Source organism: Apteryx mantelli, chromosome 1 (assembly GCF_036417845.1).
Source record: "Apteryx mantelli isolate bAptMan1 chromosome 1, bAptMan1.hap1, whole genome shotgun sequence".
Classification (NCBI taxonomy): Eukaryota; Metazoa; Chordata; class Aves; order Apterygiformes; family Apterygidae; genus Apteryx; species Apteryx mantelli.
The window spans coordinates 47,812,476-47,835,217 of record NC_089978.1 but is presented as its reverse complement, the minus strand read 5'-3'; the positions used below and the strand labels follow the sequence as shown (position 1 = coordinate 47,835,217).

Genomic DNA, 22,742 nt, shown 5'->3' with positions numbered 1-22,742 from the left:
TGTGACTGGGAACAGCAGAAAGCAATAAGGGAAGTGTGAAGGGTTACCTCTCTGCCACACAACCCAGGAGGCAACTGGAGAGGAAAAAGGAATCTGCTCTCTTCCCAACACAGAAGAGGGAAAGGGGAAAGCCTCCAAGACTTAATCCCACCCTACTCACAGAAGTTGCTCTGAATAGTAAAAGTTATATTTTTAACCTCTGAGTCAGATCATGACACTTCTTTTGTATGAGAAAGAGAGATGCTATGGACTATTCAAATGCATTCCACCTGCTGCAAACAAAAGGGACCAAAATCAAATTTTCAGTAACTAAGGAGTTAAAATACATACTCCAAAATGCTCTGATGTTGTTGAAACTCTACATGCTGACAAAAAAAATGTATAAGAACAAAAACCGTTAATGAAAAATCAGTGCAAGTAGAAACACCGTAAAGAGAAAGGCCTGACACTTTTTACCCATTGTCTCCTTGCTCATTTACTCCTCACACTTTCCCCAAGTGTGGTCCCTAGAGGGATCCTGCGGTGATGACTGTGGGCCATTTGTCTGGACCTTGTAAGCCAGATTTGGCCTAAAGCCTGCTGTTTGAAGAGCCCAACACTGCAAAATAAAATAGTTCATTTAGTACTTCAGTGTTGTACACTGATATATTTACCTCTTGAGATCACTGCTCTCAGCCTGGTGACTCATAGCAAGTCTTTTAGGTGGCTAAATGGTTTTGGTTGGTGGTTTTTAGTTGTACAGTATTTCTTGCCAGGAAGATCTTTGAAGATTTTCTAGAGAAGAAGCTAGCAGAGATGTGTGCTACTTTTGGGCTACTGCCAGCTGCAAAGCAAGGCTTGAGAAATGTCTCCTTTTGGGAGCAAATGGTGCACCTCAGAGATTAAAGGGTCAATCTGCACCATATGGCTGCTGTCCTAGATCAGGCCTTTAACAGGTCTCTGATGGCAGAAGAGCTTTTCATGGCCAAATGCAGCAGAACGGAGAAGCAACAAGAGGAGCACTCATCAGCTGGCAGAAGTTTAGGATTCTTTTGAGCAGGGTTGAGGGGTCTGAAATCTGTTAAGTAAAATAAGCACAACCCTGACACTTGTCACAACCCTGCCTAAGCAGAGCTGCATGTATTTCAGCATTCTTCCTCTACAAATTCCTTCCAAGTGTACTCGGTATTCAGTAAAAGACTATGCACATCTGCTGTTACAAGAAGCAAGTTTAATTGCTGTTGGGATTTTTTCCCCCTAGCATTTCAACCCATCTGCATATTGCGATTACTGAAGCCTAATTGTGTTTTTGTCTACTTCAACCTTTTCAAGTGATATTCATTAATCCCATCTATGGCATCTCTAACATGTGGGAAATCTGCCTAGAGTAATTACAAAGTATTTCCTCTGCACTTAGTTCTCATATAAGAGCATGGGAAGATAATGAAGGCTGATTGTAGTGTCATCATTCCATTGAGGAAATGAATGATGCTGTTCAAATAACAGCTGGCTTGTTATATAAAAGAAATGACAGATCAGAATAATAAAGGCAAACTCCCCTTTAACAGATCATTTTGATTTGGAAGTCTCTAATAATTGCCTGGAATCCTGGAAATACAGAAAATAGTGTAAAAAAGACCCTGTAGCATGCTATCTGTTTGTCAGTGTGAGCATGTGTGTGTGTATGCATATGTATATGCATACATTTACATAGATGTGTACACACATACAGTATTGTCCTTTTCATTATTTTTGTGCACAGTATTTACATATATGTGTGTATGTATGCATTCCGGTGAGATAGCAAGAAAATTACCTACAAATATCACATACATATATGTATCAGTGAGTATATATGCATATATACATCTGTGTGTATGCACACAAACATAAATATATAAACAAAAAGAAGGGATTTCCCTGCCTCTTGAGTAAATATATCATACAGACTGAAATCAAGAATAGCATTTTTAAATCCAAAATATACATCCTGGAAAACAGAGTATAATTTTAGATGAATTTCTTTTTGTTGCTAACTGACCTAAATTGGGCATTTGGGAATGGGAAATGATATATATCACTATAGAATCTAAGGTGTAATGCAAGTTTCACTGGATAATAATTTTTTATAGTACAGTGCCTTTATCAGAAGTCTTTTGAAACCTTTAATCTCCACACATATACACAGCATAGAAGACCTCAGCTGTCAAATATTCCATTTAGAAGTGCCCAGTTCTCCATAAATAAAATTTGCTGTGCTCAGCTTGTACCCTGAGAAGTCGGAAGGGCTGATTTCACTTTTTTTTTCAGTCTGAGCATATGATTCTAGACAGTCTTTCAGACTATCTGTGCCCTAGAGCTTGAACCCTTTAATAGGAAAGGGATAACATGATATGAAATTATCAAACTGCAACACCTGATTGCTAAATGAAGTTTAAAATAAGGACAGGCTAATAACAACAAGAATGCAATGTCTTTAATGGCTAAGAATTTTTTAAAATAATCTAAGGAAAACCTGATCCAACACAAGGTATGACCTCAAATGACAGAGCAGATAAAATTAAAGCCAGAAACACCATTATGTTAAGATGAGCCACTGGGATGAAGTCTATCCAAACAGATTGAAGTCGTGTAATCTCAACAGTGCCAGATAGGATTCCTAAATCAGATATATGAGATCTTGGAAAAATTCTCATGATAACTTGCCTCCCATTTTACATTCTCAGGCTCCACTAACTGGCCTAAACTGGGCATTTGGGATCCATAAATAAAATGGACTCCAACAAAAAAAATCACAGAATCACAGAATAATAGTGGTCTTTAGTCCTACTTCCTGCGCAAAGCAGAGCCTGCTATGAGATCAGACCATGTTGCTCAAGGTTTTATCTAGTCAGGATAATCTCCAAGGATGGAGACTGCACAACCTGTTTGGGCAACCTTTTCCAGTCTTTGACTGTTCTAATGAGATAGATGTGCATTTTGTATTTATGCACTAATGTTTGCCAGTGGGATGGCATGAGTTAAAATCAATGCTTAAAGCTTTAACAAAGAGACTCAAGTAGAACGTGAAATCTTGCAAGACAGAGCAATAAAGTAGTTTAAACTGAGAGTATATAAAGTCTTCAAGATAGACTAACTTCAAGAAATGGCAGAATGAAAATGTAACTCAATTCAATTAGATTTTTATTATTGTTCATAAATGAAGAAATAGGTATCTATATTGCCATAGCAACAAAATACCCATATGTTATTCCTATATAAACTTGAAAATGTAGTGTTCTCACATGAAACTAAAACTGAAGCCCAGGAGCACAAAGAACAGTAAAGTAATCCATTTATAAGAGGAAACTGATAATTTTCTGACCAATTGGTTGTGTCTCCAAATTAAAAGATTGTTGAAAAGGATCTTTAACGCTGAAGATGATTTCTGAGAAGTCTTCTTTTACTCCAGAACCAAAAATGGATCTCAGAGCCAAATTTTTTTCCAAAGAACAACACATGTAATTTTGCACAAATAATAATTTGCTTGATAAGTTAGTGCATAACTCTTTTCAAAAAAGAGTTTGCATAAACAGAGATGTGAGCAATGCTGTACATGTGAACTGATGCTACCTCTTGAATATGTAGCTTTGAGAGATGTTGTAAACCCCAGATTTAGTTAACTTTCATTAAAGACTTTTACAGAAATTCATTTTGTCAAGCAGATATCTGTATGCATTTAAGACTGGATTCTGCAATCCTGAGTTGTTAAGCTTTGCATACATGGTAGACCCTTTGACCTGAATGCCTTCTAGTAATAGAAGAAACTAAGAAACGTAAGAAACGTAAGAAACGTAAGAAACTAAGCCCAACAACAAATTTAAGGTGGTAAAGATTAGGGCCAAACTCAGAGTGAATAAAGTAGTCCTGAATCTTTTAGTTGGTGGGTAGCATTCGCATTTAGTATTTCTGTCTCCCATTTGAATTCAGACATCAGAAGAAGCTGAGATCTTAATGGTAGCTTAAAATGTCTTTTTATTAGCAGCAGACTTCTTACAGCTCTCATGAAAGTATCAAAGCATGGAGACTGAATAAGAACCTCTTCTACTGCTTACTCTTTTAAAGTAAGTATCTTAGACTCTGCTGCCTGTGTTGGAAATAACATCAGCCTTTAAGAAGTTTAGGGCTTTCAGGAAAGGATAAAAGAAGGTAATTTTAATTCAAAATTTTACACCTGACCTGCTCTCATTGAAGTCACTGGAAGTTTTCCAGGCTTAAGTGTGGCATAATGCGTACAAAGACACTGTCCCGACTCTCTGTGTTGAGTAAATTTTCCCAAATAACTGAGTCTATCATTTGATCTACATTTTTAATTTTCAGTAACTGGGACAGACTGGTTATTCCTTTCTCTACTGATTTAGCAATGGTAGAAATATTACATTTTGTATTGGGTATCATGTTAAAAATTCAGAGTTTAGTTCTTATTGTGAATAACTATATCATAACCAAGAGAATTAAGAAGATAGACTGGAGGAGTTTTAGTTCTTGATAATTTTTTAAGTCTTTGACAATAAAAATACTATTTCAGGTCTAGCATTTAAAAGTTCTCTGAAATTTTATGCATTCAGCCTCATCACATTTTTCCAGTACTCTACATTTTCTCGACATTTCAGGATTTACTGGGGAGCTTAGCATATAAAAGTACAATATTTATATGCTTGTCAACATCAAGTGGCCGTAAACTGAATGACACTGTCGATTCTGAGTGATGAAATCACCGGCTGCTGTTGTGCTGGCAGACCGTTCCTGTGAGTTACAGAGCAGCCACTGGTTACATGGCATTTCTGACTGATTGAGATAAGTCTATCAAAACGTTCAGGGTTTCAGTGGCTAGCAAAACACCAAGGAATATCTGGCAGTCAGGGAAAAAGGAATTTGTGCAGCATGAGTTGATAAGTTTGTGATTGATATTATTTCTGCACTGCACTCAACAAGCATGGAAAATATCAGGTAGGGAGAGCGAGCAAGGGAAGAGAAGCTCTTCTCTGAATTGCCTTCATCTAAATTAGACTCTTCTCAGCCCGTGGCTGGATCACAGTCTGGATTTGACTTGTGGTATAATCACTGGACGAAGAATTCTGATTCTTTCAACAAAATTTTAAAAGAGGCTGAAAGGAGTTAAGCACACAAGTCCAATTAAAATGAAACAGAAAAGAGGTGCTTAATTCTTCTAGGTCAAAAAATGTGCAGATTAAACCAGTAAGCACACAATAGGCAGGTACCAAAATAGTGTGAACCTGAGATCCAAAGAACCAGTGTTCAGTTTTCACTTCCTTCAAAAGACAACATTTTTTTTTTTACTTCAAATTTCCTTAGAAACTTCTAGTACTGCCTTTGAGTATATCCTCCTCTGTTTGCTCTAGTCTGAGCACCTTTTTGCCTAACTCTCATCTACATCCTTGATATGAAATAGACGTGAACTTGCAGCAGCAACCAGAAGTTGGGACTGTCCCCATTTGTGTGAGTACTACAAGCAAAATGGCCATGGTCCAGCTTGAGCAATTTGGCACCTGGGCTCCTGGGTCCTTCTCAGAGGCACAACTTTTACACGGTGGTGGCAGGCTCCTGGGGTAGTCAGCAGCTTGTCCCAGCTCTCCGCCTGCAGTGATGGGAGTAAATCTGCTTAAATCACTGCAAAAGGGAATTCCAGCCTCCAGGTCCTAGCATCAGAAGTCTTCCTTCACCCCTGCACCTCTTTCTTATGAAAGCAAACAATGTGTGCTGCTGAATTATCTGCTTGGTTCACTGTGGGAACCTGCCTTAAGGAGACAGTCTCTGGCTATGGACTCCAGATAGACAGAGGCCAAGATTATGGCCCTTGAGAAGGCAGTGATACGCCCCTGTGCTTGCTTTTTTCTGTCGGCTGGTTTAAGTGGCATCTGCTCACATCCTACGCTGTGTTGCATATCTGTCCACATGTATAATATAGCAAGCCTGAACACAAGCTCAGGGGAGGAAGTGGGCCCCTGAAACACTGGTGCAGCAGGATTTGTTTCTGCCAGGTAGAGAGTAACTGAATTTTCTGCTTAACAGCTCTATACTTTAGCACTGATCACAAGACTGCTCAGCCTGTGAACTTTGGCTGGAAACCTTTGAGTTTGTTACCAGCGGCTGTAAGGTTCATCTTTCACTGAAAGGTTAGTACATCTGAGGCCACTAAGGAAAGAAACAGGTCATTTCCAGGGAAATCCAGAACATATTTGATTTACTGAGAAAATAAGATTTATATGTGATAAGGCCAAAAAGGAGAATGAGAAATGTATGAAATTCAGGAATGAAAACAGCAATACCAAACCACCTCTTAAATATAGATACATCTAGAATGAAATCCTGTCTGCCTAATGTATAAACCTAGCTTGCCCATACATTATTTCTATCAAAATGTTCTTCCAAAATAAGAGCCTAAGTTTCCTATAAAGTTAATGGAGAGGTGGCTAACATGAAAGGATTCCAAAGAGAGATCCTGTAATACTAAATTTTAGCCCCTGAACTAGATGGTCAGTTCTCAATCCAGAGGATTCCCCTACTCATTAGGGAATAACCACAATTCAGATGCTTATCATAGGAGGATCAGATTCTAGCCTAGTGGTTTTCTAGTGAAAGCTGCTATATTTTAAGGACAGATTTAGGAATATGGACTACGTGACAAGAAGGAACTTTCTGAATTTCCTGCTATCATAAGCAATCACATTACAAAATTCTCTTCAAAAATACGATACTCCACCTTCCAACTAGTTAGATCCAGAACACGCTGTCCTACATCCGTTGCAGAACCTGCTCCTCTCATATTTTTCTTCTAAAAAACAAAGAGCATGGAGACAAGTAAGTGGATTATAGAAAAAGTAGCGGGAAGGAATAGTCCTGGAAATTAAGAAAGGACAAATCCAATTCCTTCTATATTGTTTTATTTTTTGTTTAAGTTTCCTACTGAGGATTATCTAGTATTCAGTATAATTTTATTAGCTTTGGCACTCAGGTTGTAGTGTTAATGAAATGTGAGTTCAAAACCAAGTGACAATAACCTGCCTAGTGTGAGATAACCGAAAGATGGATCTCAACAGAATTAACAGCGCACGTCTAAAACACCTCTGAGGTCTACACCCAGATGGAAAAGCCATGTAGCAGCATGGCAACCCCATGGTTTTATGCGTGTAGTGTATGTGAGATGCTGGGAAGTAATAATAAGAGAACTACATAAAAATAATGAACTTTCTCTTTAAAAATTGAAATGGGCAGTTTTGGCAAATTATAAATGAAACATATGGAGAATTTTGTTGACATATTTTTTATTAGCTTTTTTTTTCTATTATTGGACAAAAATAACTACCAGTTTTTAAATTGGCGAGGACCCAAACTGATTTTTTTGCTCAGCACCACTCTCAACCTGAAGCATAAATAGTAGCTGATTTTGTTAACCAAAAAATGGATTGTAAATATCAAACTAAGGTTGCGTGTGTGCAATTCAGATGAATGGATTCAACCGAACTGTGGAACTGAATTCACTAGTTAAGCACCCTTTAGGAGCCAGACATCATACTAACAAATGCACGGCACACAAGGAACTACCTCATACTTCCACTGTGTAACTAAACACAGTAATATACTGTATTTATACTATGCAAAAATCCCATCCAAATGCACAGCCTCACCTCAGACTCTGTCTAGCTTGTGTTATATGCGACATACCTGCATGCTCTGGCAAAGGTCTGGGTTTGTGAGGAGGGACTAATGGGTCTGCGGCCCTCCCCATGGAGTGGGTGTACTCCCACTCGTGTGGTACGGGAATGCCTGCAGAGCCGTGCACCTTCTCATTCCCTCCTCAGCCCAGGGCTGGCGGGCGCAGAAGGTGTTAGATGGACAATGAACAACACAAAGTTGTCTCTGCAGTAAATTAGTACACTGAAGTGGGAAGTTACGTGGTGGGATAACGGAGGCTGGGAGTAGGAACAGGTGACTGGTCCGTCGATGCAGCACTGAATATTGTAGTCCCTTATGTCCATTGCAATTTCAAAGGAGGAATATGTTCTACTAAACTTCACCTGGCTTTTTAGTGTGGGATTACTGAGCTTCCTACACATGTGCATACCCACACTTTATACACAGAAAACATACAGAAACACCTACAGGGTATCATGTATATACTTAAATCTTTGAGTGGATTGTGCAATTTTAACATCCTCAGGCTATATAAAAACAGGGGTTTAAAAGGCATATTATCTTAAGCAGAAAAGAGAAAATTGTGCAGAGAGGGTTCTAGGCTGTTAGCAGCAGTTCTTTTCTTTTAAATAATTTTAAAATTTAAAAAACAGATCAAATGAAATTTTGAAATAAAATGTCTTCCCAAAAAAATAATGAATAAGCCTTTTGGACAGTGCCTGACAATGATTCTTTATTTTCTCCACTTGCTTTTTTTAGCATTTGAAATTTGCTAATCAAAGTAGCATTTTGAGGAATTTCTCACAATAAGAAATAGAAATTAAAAAATGAGACTGTAATTGAGGGCTACATAAATATCAAGTAGAAAGAGGGAAAGAGAGCCACAATTATTATATTTTCCCTCACCCATTGATTATGTCATCAAAGATAATTTCTATTTACTTTCTCTCCTTCTGTGAAACATTTGAAAATGGAGCTTCTTGGATGTGTCTAATATATTTCACATATGAGCCATTACTGCGGTGTTTCTTTCGCACTTCAGAATTTTTTGGAAGAAGCTAATTTCTTTTACTGATGCATAATTCCCCTGGAGAGGTGCCATTAGATTGCTGTGGATCAGTCATTGCTCACTTTATCTGTGTATTTGGAAGCTTGAATGAATTTAAAAGACAGATATGCTTACATTGTGTTTGGGGCATAATCAATTAGGCAGAGAGTTACAAAAAGATTTAAATGAACTTTCCATTCTGATTTGGATTTAATGGAGTTAAATGTCCTTACACTATAAAACGGAGTTACCAGATTTGTATCTGATAACCTTGGTGTAAGATGAGCCTATTTGATCTTGGACTCTATGTTCAAAGTCACTTTAAAAAATCTTTCTACTCAGACTGGGGCATAACAGTAGATTCTAAATACTTGCCTTAAAAAATAACAAGATAACACCAGGAGAAAAGATATCCAGTCAGTAGAAGATACATTCACATCTTACCTCCGATGACTTTATTATAATAAGATGCCTTCAAAAACACCTGCCTTTTCCAGCAAAAACAGGATAAATATGGCACTTTCATTGATTACTACAATTATTTCATATTACTAGCAAACCCAAAGAAATCAAGGTTTTCTTGATGGAAAAACTCAAATAGAAAGTTAACATACTGAATCAATCAAAAGCAAGAGAAAAAAAAAGTCAGTGATTAATGGAACATAGAAGCTTTACTTTGCTGTAGTAGCTGACAGCATAATCACACTGACACCAGCTCCCAAGGTTTACAGGTTTGCAATTTCCAGGCACAAACTGCAAGTTCTTTTTCACTCCAAAATATATAATAACCTGATCCTATTTGTACTTTGGTTTAAGTCATACAGCTTCTCTTCTCTGAACATGCCAAAACAGCAGAATCAGTTCTGCAGATTCTTCTTTCTCTTCTGTATCTCAGCAAATTCCATAAGGTTTCATATTAAAGTCACTGCCTTAAGGCCATCAGATTGCTTATCCCCCCAGAAATTCAGCTCATGTCCTCAGTTAAAAATCTTATTAAACATAATGAAGCAGAAATCAATCCCCTTATGATGTGCAGAGACATTTTTCACAAATAAACTTACTTCATTCTGTTGTGCCAAATAATCCATACGACTGTTACTTCACAATTTCCTTTTTCATAGAATCCCAGAATCACATAGGTTAGAAGACACCTCTGAAGGTCATCTACTCCAACCGTCTCCTCAAAGTAGGACTAACTTCAAAGTTAGATCAGGTTGGTTGCTTGGGGCTTCGTCCATTGAATTTTGAAAATTCCCAAGCACAGAGAATCTACAGCCTCTTTGGACAACCTGTTCCCATACTTGGCCACCCTCACTGAGAACAATTATTTCCCTTGTTGTTATGAGCCTTACTTCTTGTCCTCTTGCTGGGCAACTCGGAGAAGAGTCTGGCTCCATCTTCTCTATAATGAGTCCACAAAGACTTTCTCCTTAATTTTTCCATGGACTGAGGTGAGTCTGATCCTCCTGTATTTATCTCAATCTTTCTTGCACTCTTTTTGAAGATGGACGGTCTTCGGAAAGCTCCTGATTGCCATACCCTCTCAAAAATGTTAGATATGGTCCTCAAAGTATTATTGGCCGCCTCCCTCAACATCTGAGATCCATTCTGTCCAGTTCTACTGACCTGTCTATGTTCAGTTTGCTCTAGCTCAATCTTCCCCTGCTGTGGGTAGCATTTCTCTCCCCTCCACTGTGCCACTAGGCACAAAGATCTGGAATTGACAATAAAGACTGAGTAAAGGCTTGCCAGAAAAGACTGAGGCAAGGAAGGCATTGAGTACCTCAGCCTTTTAATTAATCAATTAGAGGGCATGGGGAAATGATTAAGGCAAAATAAAAATCATTTCAGCCTTTCAGCAGTATTCAAGCCAAAACTCAAGTGAAATCAGAAGCCATTTTTCATTTTCTTTAAGGTCAGTGCTGCTTTATTCCTGCCAAAATCTAAAGAATGGTTTATGAAAAATTTTATCTCACATATTTCTGACACAAATGAAAGCAGATAGAATCAGAAACCTCACGAAAAGACTCACAAGTGCCCTCAGATAAGCATCCACTTGCTGAGTGCTTATCCTCACTCACTTATAGATTTAAAAGGTAAGGGAACAATAGCTCCCCTACTAGCATTATCCAAAGTGGCACACTCACGGTTTTGTTAGGTGGGTACAGCAGTGTTGTCATAAAGACCCCACTCTAACACAGCTGGACCCAACATCCAACCTGTACTGCCAATATGCATCTAGAGGTGTCTTGTTTCAGCATTTGCCATTTTGACTCATACCATTAACTTGTTTCTCACACAGAATTTTGCAGATGCAACTTTGACAAAAGTCTAAAGGCCATCCCCATTTCCATCTCTCCTTGGTTGTGTGCTTTCATGATATTTCCTTTTTTCTCCTTTCAAAAAATCTGCTTTAAAGAAAACATTGCACATAATGTAGATTATCCTCTCGTTAAATTTATGGCCTTTGGTCATAGTCTGTGTGAAACTGAAATTCTATCTCAGCTGCAGCATCCTTCATCTACCAACATAATCAGCGATGTGCTGCTTTAATGTTCTGTTGATACTTGAAAATGAGAACAATGACCTTTGTGTTAATTAGTTAGCCCAGAGAAGCTACTGAGATGGATAGTGTGGAACTTAACGGGGCACTAAGTTATACATTCTACCCATATCTTATGTTAATCATGGGCTCAAATAAATGTTGTTACTGTACATATTAGTAAGCTTCTTAACTCTCAGTTTTATTGGGGCAAGTAATATTCCCCCCATAAACTTTTTTTTTTCAAATTCAGGTGAACTAGAGCATTAGAAACTGATCAATAGTTTGTGTATTTGGTGCTGAGTGCTTCACTTCTATGCTGTTTTTTGTTGAGGTTTATGTCCTCTTTCTGTCTAATTTTCTTCTTTCTCAAGATACTATTGTGACACATTCCTTTTTTATTTTTGATAATATAAAGAGGTAAGCCATTATCCATGTCATTATAATCTAAAAATTCCTCGTAAACATGCAAATTGTATCTTTTCAGTATGTAAATTGGGCCTTTTCAGCTATCTCAGCGGTATATCTACCTAAACCATAATAATAAAATGGCATACAGTTCTAAAAATGTGCAACTGTCAGATCCACTGGACTGTACTACTACACTGCTACACCTGTAATGAAAATGCCCAGAATCTAAATGCTGTTCTTGGCGAAGTCACTGGTTTCTTGAGCCCCTTCAGAGATGATCTTTTTGCTCTGAGAGTATATTATCTTCAAGTTATTACTTGAAGTGTTGCTTGGCAGTGAAGTTCACAGAGAGGATGTCAGGTAAGACTGAAGCTGTCAGCCTGAAAGCACAGCTGGTACTGCACAGATACACTTCTGAAACTGCATAAGCCTCCAACATGAGCCTTCAACAGGACCTGTCAATCTGTAACACGTCACCTACTCTGGTTAAAGATTTTAGGAGAGGTGCCTGCAAATCCAGCAAAAGCTTAAAAGGTAATGGTGCAAAAATAAAAACCTGCCTATTGTTTCCATCACAGAAGGTTCACAGGCAGCAAAGTTGCTTTAAAAGCTTGTTTATCTCCATGTTCTCACTAATCTTTTTCAGATGACCAAAAGGTCTTTTTTGACCCCAGATTTCCTCATAAAACATATATAATACATGTCATTATGATCCTTCAGATCCTTCACCTAACCACCTTGGTTTAAGAAAAATGGTTTAGGTTGGAAAACAAAAGAACTTCTTTCCCCTATTGAAAGGTAGGAAAACATACTCTCTCTCTCAGGGTTCATAACTTTGTCTGCATCAGGCTTACATTTTGTGCATTTCCTACAAAAGTCTTCTACCCACAGTCTTGGAGAGAACCTTTCAATGAGTAAAAGCGCTAGAAATTTTGGCTCCAAATCACAGAGCTCTGTGGATGACCTATAATAAATAGGGGGAAGTTCAAAGGAGGATTAGAGCCTAGCTGTGAAGAACATGAACAAGAATCACAAAAGGAAAGATGCTAGTGTTAACTAAGTTACACATTGAAAAAAATAAAGAAAAAGAAAAACCCTCACCTTACTCAAATTTGTTTGATTCATGGCCAAATAGAAGAGTTTCTTGTGTTCCTGCTTTTGATATTGTCCCATTGTCCCACGTACCAAAGACAGGAAGAGACTCCCACAGAGCATTCTAATGGTCAAGTTGGTTATACGTCCTAAACTCAGTAGACAGAAAGCAGGAATTTTTAGTCTGTTAAATACAGTACCATCTCACTAGTTAGAAAAATACATGCCTAAAACTGAGGTGGAAAAATAAACCTCCTCCATGATCATTATTTCGCTCCACGACCTCTCCTCTTTCTGTTCTTACACAGCTTGGTCTGTTCTAGCTGCCGCTCAAGCACCAGTCACCAATGTGAATAATAAAGAGCAGCTATGTACTTTAAAATAACCAACAGTAACTTTCATTTCCCCTTCCTTTTTGTCTGCAGAATTAGATGAATGCTTACTTTAAGATAATCTTTATCTTTTAATCCATACTTTTATAGTTGTGTGTTTCAGGACTTGATTCACAGTAAAAGGGGTTTGAGGTTAGATCTGAGCACAATGAGGTCTGCTGTCATGCAGTGCTACTCAGTGTAAATGATTAATGAATTATGGTCTTGTCTTCTGACTTATCTGGACAATCACATTATTTTGTGGTGACAATCACCTACTATGTGTGGCCAACTTATGTATCACGACCCTTTCTGCTGACATCAGGGTACCAGGCTTTGATAGATCATGATTGTAAGCAGCCTAAGACTAGTGGCCAGGGTAAGCACTGATGAGCTGGGTCCCCTCATCAGCAGCACTAGGGAAAATGCTGGAGCACTCCAAAGCTCCCAAGTGGCCCACATGACCAGGTTTCCTTTTGGTGGAAACTAGAGCACAAGGAAGAGAAGAGGAGGGAGAGAAAAAGGGGTTACCCTGAAATGGCGAGGAGCTGTGATCAGGGCAGACACCCACACCTGGGAACTGGGAAAACAATGATGAAGTGATGAGTTCACTGAAATTAATTATCATTTTTCATCCGACTTTAACAGATGAGCAAACAGTCAGGATTTCAGCCCACATTTTTGATTACCAGGCTGCTGCTTCAGATCATGATGGAACTTCACTCCTTTGACAAGGCCTAAGAAACCTCCTCTAAAATATTTGCTTTTATGATGATGTCAAAGAACAGAGGAAAATAGGAACTTAGAAACAATAAAATGCTCAAATGCAATGTTTGATTTATATATATTTATGCCAAAGGATTCCCCCGAAGCTCATCCAGGCCTTAAGGCATCTCACTGTACATAATCCTTGTAACCCTTAAAATGTGACTGCTTGGAGCTGTAAACTCCGCCTGACTTCAGTAAGACTATGTAGGTGGATAAGGACTCTCAGACTCAGTCAAGGTTGATTCTGTGATAACAAGAACATAAAAACAGCCAAAATGGGTAATACCAGGGACCCATCCAGATCAGTACTTTGTCTAGAAAAGAGGCTTGTAGCTGATGCTTTGGGAAACAAGGTATGTGTACAGAAAAAAGATTTTCCTGATATTTCCCATTCGACTTCAAGAGTGTACTTCCTGCATGAGAGGTTGCAGCCAGATGATTGTGTTTAACAGATGCTGAAGGATGTGAACCCATTTTGACCTCTACAATATCCTGTGACAGTGAGTTCCACAGTTTAATTATTTATCATGTGCAAAGAAAGAAAGGAATAGCTTCAGTGAATTGTAAGGCAACTTGCTCAGTCAGACATTGTGTGGATCATGTTGCAAGGCCAGGACTACAGCAAATACCTCAGACAGCACTACCAAAAGCAAAGGATACACATTAGCAACGATCTAGTTCCACTTTCTTGCTCTTCTGAGCTCACAAAAGTGTCTTGGGAAGCACATCATTTACATCCCAGTTGGACCTACACTGCAAAGAGGAATAGAGAGGTCTCAGGGAGAGATCTCAGGCTACAGCTGTGATTACATTACTAAAATTTATAGTGACTTCAAGCAAATTGTTCACTGGGCATCTCAAGAAAATTATTTGAGGACCTCTTCAGTGTTGCAGACAGAAACATCCCCATGAAAACTGACCTGGAACAGTAGCAGTAAGTGCTGCCTACAATCTGTATTATAGGTTTTGGAGAAATTATTATGCCTTAAAGGAGAGACATTTCCTGGAAGATAGACCAGAGAATGAAAAGTGAGAGAGTGTTTTGGCTTCTTTGCATGATGGCAGCCATATAAGAGGTTCATAAAATAGCAAAAGGTGTTTTGATCTCACTACTGCCCCTCATACAATGCCATGAATGTCTTAAGAGGCCATCAGGTACAGAAAAAAAAATACTCAAAAAACTCAAGTCAGAAAATAAGCGTTGCTCCACCTTGCCTTTCAGTTCTTACCACAATTACATAGTCACATGACTCACATATTCAGATTTTTAAAGATTTATTTTTTCGCTGTCACACTGTTGTTAGATGCATACATGCTCTTGATATATTCTCTCTGTGAAAAAAATTATGCAAAAACAGAGCTGGAACTTTGGCAAGGATGAAGAGGTAAATTTGTGGCCATCAGTTGAATTAGGATAACACCAGGAACTTCTAAATGATTATCCTGATCTTTCCCCACTACTGGGAGCTGATGCTTGCTAATTTGTCCAGCAGCTAGAATTTAATTGAGTCAATCAATCAGGTTTGTTGGTATGACAAATTTTGCAGGTTGACTCTGTAAATATAATTTATTTGTTGGCTGTGTAGTCATCTGGCTTCTAAAAGTTTTCTTTGTGAACTTTGATGGAACTCCCTTCTTCCCTGCAGGCCAGAAAAGCCAACTCTTTTCCCATTTATGGATGTCTCCAAAGTCTTGACCAGTCTGTGAAAAAAATAACAATGATTGGACTAAGAAAAAAAGGACTTCAGAAAAATCTCCCAACACTGCTCCACTGGCAGGTGCCATTCAGTGAGTATCAGAAACCATTTGTTTTAAATTAGAGAACAGTTAAAACATACTGTAAGAAATCTGTTGTTCTCTTGCTACATTTTCAGCTACAGTTTCCAGAATACTGAGCTTGCAAATTAATGCCAAAAAAGATAAGAGATGCAGACTATGGCTGTATATTGAGGAAGCATGCAGAGGAAAAATACAAAAGCAACTCTCTTTTTCTTGGAAGGGATTTTGAAATCTGAAAGATCAAAATCCCACTCAGGGGTATGCCTGAGCATATAGAAATTGCTGCAGACAGCAAAAAGTATATATGCAGAAGTCATCTCAGAAACAGGAAGGAAAGGCACGGGAATCAGACTCTGCAAAGAAGAAGTTGTTTTAGAGGTTCTTGCCAAGAGGTGCCGTAGGAGGGAAATTCTGTGGGACGTGGCTCTGAACGGGCCACATGAAATCTCAGGGTTCGTGGGTGATACTGTAGAAGCTGGCAGAGCCACCCTAAGAGCTTGCTGCTGTCAGGAGGGCTGCTGCCAAAAAAGGGCTTGAGGGAGTCGGAGGGAGCTCAGCCCTTGCTCCTGCCCCTGCCTTTCTCCTGTCAGAATGGTTGCCAGGCCCAGATGACCCCTTTTACCCCCCTGCATATGTTGGATTGCTGTGGTCATCTAGGCAGAATCTGCAACAAGGCTTCATTTGTAGCAGTCAGAATGATTTGGAGATAGGCAAAAAGCAAAAGTAAAACAAGAGCGGCATGGCAAGCAGCAGATGTCACTGACACTGGAGCTTCCCTTGCATCTCAGCTTAAATTTTTGTGCTCTGGTCCCAAGTTTTGTTGTGCTTATTAATGGCTTTCCTTGCCGCCAGCAGGTCTGACTGCACTGCTCTGAAGTCTCCACTAGCATGTATATCTGAGTCTGTTTGGAATTTGTTTAATCATTTCTAGCTCCCCAGTTGTTTTTAAAGAGACAAGAGGCTATAGCAATGTCAAAAGGATTTGCTGAAATACACAGAAAGAACAAGCAATCTACCCAAGCCAATAAAATGTTACCACATAACCCCAAACTAACAAGCACAGAGATTTACATTTAAATTGATACTTAATTTCATAACAAAAAAATCAACCCTTATCAACTGCAATCCTAATATTCATCTGGACGAAATAGCCTGTGTAGATTAGGAGCTTCCTTCACATTCCTGCAGAAGTTTAAAATACGAGCACAGCAAGCTTTCAAAGGACAGTGACAAAGCTGTACAATTTGCTCAACTCCCCAAATCTATTAGATTCCAGAAGCTACAGCAATGGCTCATGTAATTGAATAGATCTTAGCAATTGGGTGTCTCGACACAAAATGTGTGTCACCTTGTGAGAGCAAGGTTCTTCTGCAAATTTGCAAAACATCTGCATGTTCTGGAGCCTCTGTTGGTCAGCTTGTAGCTGCAAAAAATTCTAACCTCAACTCACATCATTCATTGCTTTTCTTTGGAAGAAGTGAGGTGCATGTGGAGACCCAGGAGTGAGTGTAAGATACAAAGGGTTATTGACAGCTGTTTGAATACTCCTTCATGTCCTCTCATTCAGGGCCCTTGCATGGTTCTTCAAATCCTGGGTGTTATTCTGAACAGCAATTCCTATTTTAAAAAGCATTAGGTTGCAGTCATAAGGGGTTCCCCCAATGGACACTTGCTTCTTTTTCTTTTACATATGTGGTAAAAGTTTAAATCACTAGCAGGTTCATTCCTGCCCTGGGCATTGTAAGAGAAGACAAGATGTTCCCGGTGCATTGCGTGAGAGTTCCTGGAGTGTCTTAGTTCTGCATGGCACTGAGAGGCCTGAAACATCTGCGTCCGTATATGTACCCCACTGGATATAACAACTATAATGCATACCAAAATCTTGGCAGTGTAGGAAAAAGTGCCAGTAAGCAGGGAGTGAGCACAGATAACCAGAGCCCAGTGCACGAGTAGAAGTCGTTTGCATTCTTAATTTCCTATGTCCCCAAACAAAGATAACTAACAAGGTAGCCATAACATGTAACTGCAACACATATTTGCTGTCTCCTCAATACCACTAACAACATATTTTTTGACTCTTTCTTTTTTGAAATAAACTATGAGACAATTTAATTCCTTTGCCAGTTTTCATAAGTTTATATGTTTTTATCCTGGGTGCCAAAAAGCAAAGTAATTGCTAGTATTCTTCTGAGTAATGTAACTCTAAGCTACTGGGTTTACTTATTTTACATTACCAGGAACTATAACTGCAGGCAGAGTTCAGTGAGACCCACCAGCAGGCAACAACAGTATCTCTGTTTGAAACCAAAAGCAGAGAAGCCAGCAACTCTAAAAAAAGATGCCTTAAGATGCTCCCTTTTTTCCTTTTTTTATACTTTATTTTCTTCTTGTTTCCATCCAGTCAAAGCCATTGCACTTTAAAAAGGCACAATGGGCTTATTTGGATTAGAAAAAAATCTAACACCCTTCCTGCCTGTCTAGAAAGACAGCAGTTATGACAGCAATTAGAAGGAGGGTGGTTTGGGCTTTTTCTCTAAGGGAATTGAAACTAGCGCTTGTCTAGTAAAATAAGGTAATATGTTCCCTTTTTCTGAAAAAAATGCAAAAAAATATTATCATGCTCTAAAAATTTCTAGAAAGCTGCTCTGATTTCCTTAATGTGTCTCACGGCAGGCAGTGAGGAGGAATATCATAGTACCCACAATAAGTGTGCCCAGATGCACTCGTTGAACAAATGAATCTCTGCAAGGGCTGGGGGAAGCTGCAGATCACTGCACAGTTGTATCTTGCACACAGTCTGCAGTGAGGAGGGGGAATGTGAAACTAGCACTTTTCTGTCTGAAGTGAAGTCTATCTGATATTCAAATGGCCTCTGCCTGATTCGATATCTAAGGAAACTTTTAGGACAAATGATATTGGTTTTTCCTACTTAAGAGCTTAGTTTCTGTGCTCATTACATTCAAGCAAGGCATAAGACACGCTAAGGCTCACAAGATTTCAGTCAGTCTGGGCTCACAGCTGTCACTCAGGTCTGACTCCAAAAATTACAGCAGGTTTGGCAGTCCAGAGCGCTCCCTCTGCACCAAGTCCTGCTGGCCCCCGACTGCTTCACACAGCCAGGCATATTTTCTTTCATCTCCTGTGCGTGTTGTGTACCTCTGGTTCATGCATATTTGACAGTTCTCCGCATTATTATATATGAGACAGTGTATGTCCTTGCTGGCATCCTGCGGGCAGCTGTAATGCCAAAAAGGGAGACACTGATGGCAAACATCATCCTTGAAAGATGCAGGAAGCTTATGCTGGGACATAAAAGTTGTGTCGCAGTAAACAACAAACACTAAGGAATGGTCAACAGTAAAACTTGGTAGCCTTACCTTAAATAACAGCAGGGTCTTTGATAGAATCCACGGGGAAAAAAGGAACTACAAACAATTTTGATTAAAGGAACTTAAAACAGCAGAGGGCAATTAGAAAGCAGAATCTGTCAGAGCAGCAGTAGTGCCATTTTAGCACCAGATCTGAGGCTGTCCAGACAAATAAGCCTGGCCTCACTTCAGGCGTCCAGCAGCATTGTTTTCACTATTTCGCAAACAGGAAAGAGTTCTTCTGAAAAATGAACAATTGCTTTGTGAACCCAAACAAAAGGAGAAGACAACCAAATTTTTTTTGGAATAGCCAGTCCTTAAAATGACTTTACAAGCCCTTTCACTTCCTACTTTACAAAAATTCATGATTTTGTTTGAAGTATTTCAGCAACCAGTATGCAGGTGCTTACGGGAAGTCTGTGAAAGTCAATCCACAAGGACAGACTGTGTCTCTGATATAAATGCTTTTCACTCTTTCCTACAGCTAGGGACTTTTTTTGTCCTAAATTTGACCCCAATGCGTCATTTTTACCATGAAGCAAATTATTCACAAAAGAGGACAAAGAATAAATCAGAAGTATTGTGGCATCTATGAAACACTGCTATCTTCTCTGTATAGCCACCCTGAAGCCTTGGGGAGGTCCTATTAGGGAGATCAGTCTACTTGGGGGGTACAGCAGTATCCAAAGAGAAAGCCAGACAGGCAAGTCAGGGAAAGGAGCTGCCTTGGAAAAGGATATGCCAGCATGAGCAGGGCCATCCCTGTGCTTCTAGAAGAAGAATAAAAACGTATCAGTGAGGTGGCAAGTCTTCCCAAGAAACAGTGCTAGAAACCACTGAAGGGAGGGACATCCATTTAAATAGTTGCTTTTTTGTCACAGGCTATAAGATCTGTCCCTAATATAGGATACCAGAAATGATACTTCCTGGCTCGGACAGTGCATTTCCACTTGGGTGTCCAGGGTAAATATACCATCTCATACTACCATGACTTTTGCTTCATGTTCATACAGCTGTAAAGCAGGGTAGGATTTATTTAAAGACATAACACAGTATTTGATCATTATTATCTCTAAGGTCTATCTAGATGGGACCAAAAAGTCACCACCTTTAAGGAAAGTAGGCTAGCTCAGTTTGAAGGGACTAGCTTGGGCTACAGGAAATGCAGCTTAATTTATATTTTCTGCTTACACTTCCTGTGTAATCTGAAGCAAATTTTTAAAATTTCCAATATCAAGAATCTTTACAGATAAATTGGTAATTAAAGTCATTCTGTCTTCCAGGGGAACACGATGATGACAAAAACAGAGATAGTAAGGTCCTTAGAAACCAGCACAAGCACTTCATATAAATTTAATGCTACCAAAACACAATGGTCATTTGGAACTGCTCCCTGTTCACTGAGCCAAGAGAATGTTTGATCTCAGGTTTGCCACCAAAAAGATATCAAGTTGCCGAAGACATAGCACAGACCTCTTTGTTGAGCAGTAATAGCCCCACATCCTAATATCTTTTAATCAAAAAAGAAAAAAAATCGAAACCCAAAAGAGAAATATATTTCTGCAAGCAGCTTAGCTATAACTAAGAAGAGCTAAAGACTGCAAAGATGTGCTGATACAGCTGCATTATGTAGCATTATATAAGATTGAAACTATCGCTCACTAATACAGGGAATGCATTTTTAGGCAGCGTGATTCACTACCTAATTATGACAACACACTTGAAACATCTGAAAATAAAATGATATACCCCTAAGCTACTTAAAAGGGCAGAATTCAGGATTTTCACTTTGCAGCCTTGCAGGCTTTGCCTCTGCACCTTTCACCTTTGCAGCTCAGCAGGCCCCAGACTGGCCTAGAGAGTTCAGAACAAGGGTCCCTGCTTTAAGCTATGCCTCTGGGAGTCCCTATCTGTTCCTGCTTCCTACCTGCGGCCGTTCAGACACAGCCCGATTTCAATAGCACAACTAAGCGCTCTTAGCCCATAGGTGATCCGCAGTTTAAAAATACAGGGGAATAAAATTTGCAGCATTCCTGGGTCATCTAAAGTACAATCACTTCTGCTTATTAGGAAGGAATAAGTTTTAGGCTATTTTCATGAAAGCAAAATAATATCATACCAGCTAGGGTTGCTTTGGCAAGCCAAAGGACTAAAGCAAGATCTGTTATCTCAGTAAATACATAAAACCACAGGGGAGAAAGATTAAGACAGTCTGTTTTTCATCAGCAAAAGAGAACACTTATTACACCCGCATTTTTCTTCTCAAATCTTCAGTTAAGGAAATGGCTCCTATTGCTTGTTATGCCTTATGTTTGGGCACTGCAGCATGTGCTCCTGGGCTTCACGTTCTCAAAAACAGTGTGCATGTGTCATCAGCAACATTACAGAAATGTGGGAACAGCTACTGGGACAGGAAATGGCATTTAGTGCTGCAAATTCACCATGCAGCCCAGCAAAAGTATTAAGCCAAGCGGTGACGCTGGGCTGTGGTTCTTGTCTGGGCCATTGCCCTAGAGAAGAGCGTAGCCATTTCCCTGCCTGTAAAAACTGGATGCCTGATACTTTTCAAGGCAGAAATCCTTGGGACCAGATCATTTGCCAGTGTGCAGCTCTACTATATAATTCCCATACTTTGGATCTGGGTTATCGTATTTTGTCACTTATTCTTGGGTGAAAGATAAAAATGTAATTATGGTTATGTTACATAGAAAAAATATATTCTTTTTGCACAGATTTGAAGGAAACCAAATAAGCACTGGTTACAGGCGGCAAAAACTTCATTTGCCCTAATTTAATAATTTAGATAACTAAAAGTTACATACCTGAATGTAGGCTAGTGTCTCTAGATTCGCTTTGTAGTCAATGAGGGGTAGCTACATTCTGAAGGTGATTCAACTCATCATAAAATAGTAGTTTAAAGTGAATATTCCTCTGGAGGTGTCTATTTCTCTCAAATGACAATATAGGAAGTTAGGATGACTTAGAATTGCATGTCTAATTTGTAGACACTTACATTTTGGCAGATGGATCCCACCACAAGTTTGCTAATGTAAAGCACCTATGACAAGCACTATTAACATGGTAACTTGGATTAAAGCAGTTGAAAGAAGTTAAATGATACAGCAATTCCCGTTACAGCAATGATTTTTTTCTCACAATCATTTCTCTACCCATCATAAATATTTCCTAGTGACATCTCCTGAAATGAAGTGCACATGCACCTGGCATAGCCAGCTGAACTATACAGTGTATAATCTTTTATGTGAAATGCCAGAAGTATCAGATAAAACAATTTTACAATGCTTATTAGCATACTGTTAAGGCATAAAAAGTCTATGATACAATGTAGAAAAGATTGCGTGGAAGTGTGGATGACACTGGCTTTTATCTCCTCTGCACTCAAGCATGATTTTAGACATTCACATATAACTATCAAGGAATTCACTAAGGAAAAGAAAAAATAAAAGTGAGCAATATATTAAATTGCGTGTAAAACATTACAGAACATTATACCCAAACCTAGTAAACAGAAATGTAGTTTAAACCCTGGCTCACAAATGCAGAGTGATTCTGCAGCATATTCAGTCTTTAGCCAAGACCAAATTCTAAATACAAATATTTCACAGTCCAAGCAAAAATGAAAGGCTGTCGTATTTTCCAGTATTAATCACAACAATCTCACTGCTATT

At 39.0% G+C, this 22,742-nt stretch overlaps 1 long non-coding RNA gene across 1 annotated transcript in view; it reads left to right on the top strand.

Moving 5' to 3' along the window:
* The window catches only part of LOC106491652 (uncharacterized), a 60,390-nt gene that overhangs the window by 6,618 nt on the left and 31,030 nt on the right, over positions 1-22,742 (top strand). Inside the window, exon 2 of the long non-coding RNA XR_001293794.2 lies at positions 15,553-15,694. This is a non-coding gene — a long non-coding RNA (uncharacterized lncRNA). The remainder of the gene's footprint in view (positions 1-15,552; positions 15,695-22,742) is intronic.